Here is an 8,550-nt window from a genome sequence, read left to right on the forward strand (position 1 = left end):
TGCATCAACAAATGAAATTTATATTAAAAATATATTGAATAATGACATAAAGATACCTTAATAGAATTTCCTATCCATTTACAAAAAAAAAAAAAACGTCACCCTTTCAATTTCGTTATATCTTCTTATTTAGTAAAAGAATCATCATTTATTATATTTTACTCCAGCTTCATTTGTACCGTCAGAGTTTTAAGAATAAACATTAAATTTTAAATTGAAATAAAATTCATTGAAAAATGACAGAAAAAATAATAATAGTATATGAAAATTAAAATAAGGTGCAAGAAAAGCCTTTTCACAATAATTTTTTCAAATATATTGACAACAATTAAAATGAAGCTGTTATTTTATCTTTAAAATTAAGTTTGATTGAATTGAATTAGTACAATGAGAAAAAATATTAAACTAATAACTTTTTGATGTTATTAAATGCATTCTATTTTTAATTGAGTAGTAGATTGAAAGTTCCGAATTAGGATATTAAAATAATATCTTACTCTCTCCTTAATTATTATGGTATTGCAAACATTTATTTTCCTTAAATCGTGATTCATTTTCCATTTACAATTATATCCAATTAATTTCTAATGTATTGAATGTGGTTATGAGATATTGAAATAATATCTTTATTTTTCCTTAATCATAATAAAATTATAATTTAACATTTATTTTTCTGAAATGATAATTTTGTTTTAATTCCTAGAACATGTTGTTTACTATATTGAATGTAATTATAATAAAACATATTGTATTTAGTATGACAAAAGAACTCAAAAAATGGAGAAATTAGATAAATAGTAATCTTAACTTCTAAGAAATGTCACATCATCATTTACATATCCAACTTTATATATATAAAAGAGTTAAAAAAGAAAAATAAGTGATTAAACAAAATTATATAAATAACATTAATGATAAGATGAAGATTAAGAAAAAACGTCAAAAAAATTAGTAGTATTGATGATGATAAAAGTTAAACAAAATCATTTTTTCTATTATTAAAATTTTTAACATAAAATTTCCAATCTTTTAAAATTAAAAATAAAGCTTAAAAAAAAAATTGAGGCAATAATTATTTTAAAGAAAATATAACCAAAATTGTCAAAAAAAAAATAAAAAAATAAGTAACTATCTATTAGTAAGAATGGTGTCACTACATTTTCTATTTTAACTTTATTGTTACGTATGGATAGAAACTTTTACATGAAGAAATGATCCAAAAAATTAAAAATAATGATTCCTTAAATGGTGATTCCTTTTCCATTTACAGCTTTTCAATTAATTTTTAATGTATTATATATGCTTATGGATATTGGAATAATAATTTTATCTTTCCTTAATCATAATAAATTATATTTTAACCTTTGTTTTTGTGAAATGATAATTTTCTTTTCATTCGTACAACATATTGATTAATATATTAAATGTAATTATAATAAAACATGTTGTATTTAGTATGACAAAAGAATTCAAAAATTTTAAAAATTATAGAAATAGTAATCCTAACTTCTAAGAAATGTCACAAATATATATATATATGTATGTATATATCTAAGAAAATGATATAAATTACATTAATGATGAAATGAAGATTAAGAAAAGAAGTAAAACAAATTAATAATAATATTGATGATGATAGGAGTTAAAAAAATCATTTTTTATATTTTGTAAATTTTCAATATAAATTTTTCAGTCTTTTAAAATTAGAAAATGCTACAAAAATAAAACTAAAACTAAAAATCGAGGCAACAATTATTTTAAGGAAAAAATAACAAAAAATGTCAGAAACATTGATCAGAATAAATAAGTATCTATTGCTAAGAAGGTGTCACCCCACATTTTCTATTTTAGCTTTATTATTACATATAGATAGAAACTTTAAGATGAAGAATGATCCAAAAATTTTAAAAATAACAAATCAATTATGTAAAAATACATGTGTAATTCTTATAAAGTTATAATAACTAATTTCTTCAAATAAATAATTAAATGAAAGAAAAAAAAGTAATTAAGAAAATAATATAAATAACACTAATTATGAGATTAATAGCATTGATGAGGAAAGGAACTAAATATGATCATCTTTTTAAATTCTTTTTTAAGAAAATATATATAAACTTTAATTAAAGATAAATAAGAAAAAAAACTTTAATTAAAGATACAAAAAATCAAGACAAAATAAAAGAAGAAAGAAATTAGAAGAATAATGAGGTTGAAAGAAATAATATCTAATTTTCTCTCTTTTCAAGTCACAAAATAAATTTTTGCTTGTTCTCCTCCTAATTTGATACGAATTCCATAAATAGAATGATTTTTTCTCCAAATAATTTTTCTTACCCTTTGAAACACTAATCAGGCTTCTTATAAATTTCTCAATCACAATGAATTTTCTCTCTTTGTAGGAGGAGGAATAAACATTTTTTCAAAATGTCTTTTATTTTGAAAAGAATTTTTTGTTACATAATCTCTTTCTTTACATCAATGTCTTCACAAGAATAATGAGATATTCTCTCTTTCTCTTTTGTTAAAAAAGTCACATGACCTAGAAATTTGATGGACATCTTAGCGACAAAAGTTGATACCATATATTGATCATTATCGTCAGAAGAAGAAGAACCAAAGTGAAGAAATTTGTTCTTATTTGTTACAAATGCTCAACTATTTTGTTTTTATTTTATAGGCTAAATAATTATAAACAGTTATAAAAAATGAATAGTTTTTATCTTTTCATCTTCCATTTTCATTTACTTAAATTTATATTAGTGTAATGGATGTTATAAAAGGCATAATTAATCGGGTATGACATAAATACATTTTTTTTAAGTACAAATAAAAAATACAAAACAAAGATAAAATGTCAAAAAAAGGAAAAAAATATGAATACAAATACTGGTCATAGAGAGATGCCACATCAAATTGTCAATATTCAACTTTGTATATACATATATAGGTTCATGCCCTTAGATGTTATTTTATTACTTTAGCTGACATCGACATTTTTGTAAATCTGATATCTACTTTGGAACATTTTATAATGTGGCATAGGCTGACAATTCAGATCATAAATTTAAAATAATAAAATTTAATTTATTATAATACTAATATCAATATCATAAAGATATATATATATATATATATATATATATATATATATATATATATATATATATCATTTAAAAAATATATAAAAAGTATTATGAATTGTAATAATTAACCGTTTTTAAAAAAAAATCATATAAGTAATTTGATTTACACTCCAAAATTCATAGGTGTCACATAATTTACACATTAATTCTTCATTACTTAATATATGTAATTATATCAATGACATATAAATTGAAATTAAAAAATACATATTTTATTTGAAAATCACGTAATAGTACTATAAGATATAATAATTAACAACTTAACATATTTAAAAATTTTAGTTGACTCTCCAAATTCCATATGTCTCATGTAATTGAGACAGAGAAAAACATATATTGGTTTAAAATTAATAAAAATATTATAAATTATAATAATTAACAACTTAAAATTTATAAAAAAAATCCTTTCAAAATTTTTAGTTGGCTCTCCAAATTCAATCGGTATTACAATAATTAAAACATAGAAATTAACATAGATTGGACTCCTGCTGACATTTATGTTTCCTTTATCTAAATTTTTTATTTTATACTTTATATAAATAATTTTTTTATGTAAAAAGTATTATAAATCATAATAATTAATAGCTTAAAATATTTCAAAACATATAAAAAGTTTTTGTTAACTTTCAAAATTTCATCTATACCGCATAAATTGGGAGAAATATAGATATATAGATATTTTAAGTTGCTAATTATTGTGAGTTATAGTACGTTTTATGTAATTTTCATATATATTACTCGGTCCTGATTTATGTGATACAAATGAAATTTCAAAAGTCAATGAATTTTTTATAAGTTTTTTTTTTTATATTAACTTGTTAATTATTGTGATTTCTAATATATTTACGTAAAACATACTCTAAATACAAATAATTAGCAACTTAAAATATATAAAAACATACTAAAAAATTGATTAATTTCAAATTTCATATGTACCACATAAATTAAAACAGAAACAGTAACATATATTGGGCCCCGTGCTGGCACGAGGTCTCATATCTAGTTATTTTTAGATACTAAGAGAGATGACTGTCAGCACGGGCCTCATATATATAATTTATGTGACACATAAAATTTAGAGAGCCGTCCAAATTTTTTTAGATACTCTTTTTAGAAAATTAAGTTGTAAATTATTGTTACCTATAGAATTTTCATAATTTTAAAATAATATATTATTCTCTTTGTTCCAACTTATGTGGCAAGAATATAATTTAGAGGGTCGCTCAATTTTCCTATATAATTTTCAAATATTTTAAGTCATGATTTATAGCATTAATGTAAAAAAAATGTAACTTCTTTTAATATTTAATCCCCTATCAATGTAACTCTTTTTGAATTTTTAATTAAATGATTTATAGCAACACAAATATTTATGACTAGTAAAATTAATTGTGTCTTGTGCGGAAATTTAACATCACGAAATTTATAAAATAATACTTAAAACCTATTAGTCATTAAAACTAAAACACTATTTTATCTTACATACAAGATTACGTAGTAACGAACATTAATAATGTAAAGAAAATGATAATTATAACATCTTATCATTTATCATTCAATCAATCATCTTTAATTTGATTTTATAGTTTATCTTTTGCTTCCAGGAAGTGTTACTATTTAATAATTTTGGGGAATCAAATGAAAATCAATTTGAGATATTAAATTTTCTAATAAATATATAATCGTTGGTGAAGGGATAAATAAATGCTAAAAGGCTGAAAAAAGTGAACAAATATTCTAATTCTACGTAATACTTAAAACCTATCAGTCACTAAAACTAAAACACTGTATTATCTTACATACAAAATTATGTAGTAACGAACATTAATAATGTCAAGAAAAATGATAATTATAACATCTTATCATTTATCCTTCAATCAATCATTTTAAATTTGATTTTATAATTTATCATTTTGCTTCCAGGAATGTTACTATTTGATTTTTTTGGGATTCAAATGAATATCAATCTGAGATATTAAATTTTCTAATAAATAAATAATTGTTGGTGAAGGGATAAATGAATGCTCAAAGAATGAAAAAAAATGAACAAATATTATAATTCTAACGTGTAGAAAGTTCAGCCCTACATTTTGCTTTACATATATCATTTTAAAGTTCCTCATATAAATGTATCATAAGTAATTATTAAAATGGAAAATAAGGAAGAATGTATCATATTGGAAAACAATTCAACTTATTATATATACTTGAAAGGGAAAAATATTACACAAAAATTTTCAGTTTGTTTGAGTGTTTTTTAAAAATCAACATATCAGAGTGATGGAGTTCAATTTGAAATTACACTTCTATTCCAATCACAGTGTCGAGAAACACATTTATCACTTCAAGAAAAGTATTTATAACTTGTAGTAAACTTGAGAATTTGTCCATAATTCATATTGAATATGAGCAATTAATTTATTGTGTGGTTATCTCTATCTTTGGGAGTAAAAGAGGCTCTAGTCTAGTCATATTACTTTATATGTCATCTGGCACATCCTTGCACTCATGTCAAAAGTTTATTAATTATTGTCTTCTTTTCTTGGTTCACTTCGCATATCAAGGTGCGATAAACATTTTAAGGTCTTTATGTCGTTACAATAACATATCAAATTTGAATTTTGTATTCAAGAGATGGTAGTATAAATCTTTAAGAAATTTTTTTATTGTACCTTCAACAATTTCAATAGAGAAAACTTACGTCAATATTCAATTAACATGTGTCATTTAATATGTACTAACAAATACTTATAACTATAACTTTGCAGAAACATAAACAACAAAGTTTAAAACATGTACTCAAAAACAACAATCAATAATATAAGCACAAATTAATGATAATAAAAAAACATATCAGGATCTATAACAATAGAATGAAACATAAAGGAAAAAATCGAGCTCACTAAATGCACATTGTCCCCTTAAGGAAATTATTCCCCTCTAGTACCCATGGTTTAAATGAATAAATCATCTCAAGATAGAACAGTTCTATTCACTAGTGTGTATTGATACAAAAACAATGGTGTTAGTGAATCAATCAACAGGAGCAAAGTACACGAATATTTAATTGTACAAGAAAGAAGAAGTTCAGAATTTTCATTGTTTTAAAATGAGAGGAAATCCCTCTATTTATAGACAACAAAACGTAGTGTGAACAAATGCTTATTGTGCCTTATCGGAAAGATTCAACTCTTTGAAAAAGTTACAACCTTTCGGAAAGGTCACAACCTTTCTTAAAAGTCACAACTTTTTACAAAAGTTGCAACTCTTCGTAAAAGTCACAATTTTTCATAAAACTCACAACTTTTCATGAAAGTGGAAGGCTAGTTTTGGAAATAAATAAACTAAAAGGGAATCCTGATTTGTGGTGGCGCCACGTAGGCTGGCCTAGGGTTCTCTTATATATATATATATATACTAGTTTTGACGCACATGCGTTGCACATGGATATCAAACCATGTACCACACTATTTTTAAAAATAACAGGAATGTAATTAAGAAAAAATCAGTCACTCTTAAAATCTCTTAGTTACACCTCTTAAATATACTTTCTCCTCCCTTCTCTATAGTGCATTACTTTGTTATTATTGTATTGTTGGCGTTCTTACTTTTAATATAATATAAATAAATATTGTTATAAAATATAGAAGATATACTAAATTTGATGTCTTTAGTTGGAATATTAGATTAATTTAACATTCATGTTCGAGAGTGTTCTAATTTACTCACCTTTGAGATTGTCAACGTCTATAAATCAATCTTGAGGTTTTAAGAAAAGAAGAATAGAAAACATAAAAAAACGTAGTTTAAAAATGTGAAGAAACCTCTCCATTTATAGTTAAAATGTGTAGTATTAGTATGTGCATATTGTTCCTTATCATAAAAATATAGAAAATATACTAAATAGGGTGTTTTAAGAATAAAAATAATAATAAGAAGAATGAATATTTTTAAAAAAAAATATATAGTTTAAAAATTTGAGGAAGCCCCTCATTTTATAGCCAACAAAGGGTAGTGTATGAAAATCTACTTATTGTGCCTTATCAAAAAGATGTTACAGCCCTTTAGAAAACTCACAACCCTTCCAAAAGGTCACAACTAATCGGAAAAGTCAAAACTCTTCGGAAAAGTCACAACTCTATAGAAAAGTCACAGCCCTTCAAAAAGGTCATAACTCATCGGAAAAGTTATAACTCTTCGAAAATGTCATAACCCTTCAATGTGAAAAGGTGTATGTCTTTAATATAATATAGTATAATACACATAAATAAATACAATACAATATAAAATATAGAAGATATACTACATTTGGTGTTTTAAGTTAGGTAGTATAGACGGATAAAAAAAAATAGATATAGATTGGTCTAATTTTAATTTGATATGAAATTTTAAAAAATAAAGAAGACTTTTAATTTAAGGATCATATGTAGAATATACAAAAATGTCTTTTCACTTTGTGGTCTTAAAGATGCTCCCCCACCCCAAGAAAAAATAGCATTCTATATTAAATTGAATAAAAGTAAAAGTACACTAAATAAATTAGAAACGAAAGAGTACTTACTAAATGTAGTTTGGACACTTCAAACAAGTTTTTGATCAAATACTTTTTCTCCAACACTTTGAGACTTTTCAGATTCTGAACACCAAGTTGTAGTTTGTGCAACGGAAAATCATTGATCTTCTTGTCAAGTAGAAGTTGTTGTAAAAGTATATTTTATGGCTATGAAAATTAGTATATATTAATTATCAAGATACTCTTCTCATTTGAAGTTGAGTTATTTCATTCTCCTTGTTGCATCAATTTTTGTTGATCTATCTAATTTACCCACAAAAAAAATTGTAATTGCATTACTGAACAACTCTCACAATCTTTCTTGTTTAAAGAAGAAGAATAGAAAAATCACAAAATTTGTAGTTTAAAAGTGTGAGAAACCCCCTCTATTTAAAGACAACAAAGGATAGTATGAAAAGGTTCTTATTGTGTCTTTTCAGATAAGTCACAACCCTTTTGAAAAGTCACTACCCATCAATTTGAAAAGGTGTATGCTTTTAATATAATATAACGTAAATAAATATAATATTAAATATATAATATATATACTAAATTTAGATTTTTAAGTTGGGGGTATTATAGTAATTTAATATTCAAGTTAGGAAGTTCATGTTTTTAAGGTAGTATATGATTTATGATTTAATATGGGACACAAGTATAGAAATAAATATTCACTTTCATTAAAATAATTTTTTACTTATTTTCTAATTTACACTTATTTTTAATCATAATCTTTTTTTAATTTATTTTTACAATATTAAATTTATTATATTAAAAAATACTTTAACTTACTACTTCTTAAATAATGTAAGTCAATATACAAAACAAATTAAAAATTGACAGTGTAATTTA

Source organism: Solanum verrucosum, unplaced genomic scaffold, assembly GCF_900185275.1.
Source record: "Solanum verrucosum unplaced genomic scaffold, falcon-dt-bn FXZP01000212.1, whole genome shotgun sequence".
Classification (NCBI taxonomy): domain Eukaryota; kingdom Viridiplantae; phylum Streptophyta; class Magnoliopsida; order Solanales; family Solanaceae; genus Solanum; species Solanum verrucosum.